General features: G+C 42.8%; 1 pseudogene; it reads left to right on the top strand.

Annotated features, from left to right (window-relative positions):
- Positions 1-362: 362 nt before the first annotated feature.
- Positions 363-1036, top strand: part of LOC148521466 (18S ribosomal RNA) — a 1217-nt pseudogene continuing 543 nt past the window's right edge.

Here is a 1036-nt window from a genome sequence, read left to right as displayed (position 1 = left end):
GGGTTCTGGCTGGCTGGTGATCCGGCGATCCATGACCTCCGTAAGCACCAGCAGCTCACGCCTGGTGAATGCGGAGGCTCTCATGATGGCAATGGTGTTTTTCTTAAAAATCATTTTTGATAAAGTGTGTAAAAATTTTCTGATTGGCTAATGTATTTTGGAAATTAACAGGAGCAATTTTATTGGTTAGTGTATGAGTCATGTGTTCGACAGGGCCAGAAATCTCTGGAGAGTTAGGATAGGCTTGATGCAGTGACATGCGTAAGCAAATTTAAATAAAGAAATGAACCCAGGGAAATATGCGGGGATACACAGCAATAGTACAATTGTTTAATTGTGGTTCACATGTTTTTTAAACAATAAAAGCGAATGTTTCATCCGTACATATTCTGCGGGTAAACACAAACACAGACAAGAGTAAAGTTTCTTGCATTGTGTTGAAAAAAAAACAAACAATTAAGCTAATTGATACATTGATTGGCATGATACGATTGATGGAGGTAGGCAGAATAAAGGAGCAGGTAATCGACATCTGACAAGGCCACTTCCTGTTTATACTTGTGCGTGCGTTCCTTTCAAGCCATTTCGGGGATGTACGCTCGTTATTTCGTACGCTCGTTAGTTAGAGGAGGGGTCGTCAGAGTTTAGGGAGGAATTTTAGATGCGAACGAAAATACGAGCGAGCCATTGAATTTAAATATTTTTGTACGTACGCCTAACGTACGTGCGCCCGCTTGCGTGCGGCTCTGAATGAGGGCCTATGTTCTGGGCAAAAGTAAGAATAGATTTTACCTAATTTATTTAAAAGCCGAGCTTAGCCAGGGTAGACAGAGTTAGAAACACATTAGAAACATTAGAAACCAAAGTCTTTGGGTTCCGGGGGGAGTATGGTTGCAAAGCTGAAACTTAAAGGAATTGATGGAAGGGCACCACCAGGAGTGGAGCCTGCGGCTTAATTTGACTCAACACGGGAAACCTCACCCGGCCCGGACACGGAAAGGATTGACAGATCGATAGCTCTTTCTCGATTCTGTGG

Source organism: Taudactylus pleione, unplaced genomic scaffold (genome assembly GCF_031769625.1).
Source record: "Taudactylus pleione unplaced genomic scaffold, aTauple2 ptg000162l, whole genome shotgun sequence".
NCBI classification, from domain to species: domain Eukaryota; kingdom Metazoa; phylum Chordata; class Amphibia; order Anura; family Myobatrachidae; genus Taudactylus; species Taudactylus pleione.
This window is presented reverse-complemented; position numbering and strand designations above follow the sequence as displayed.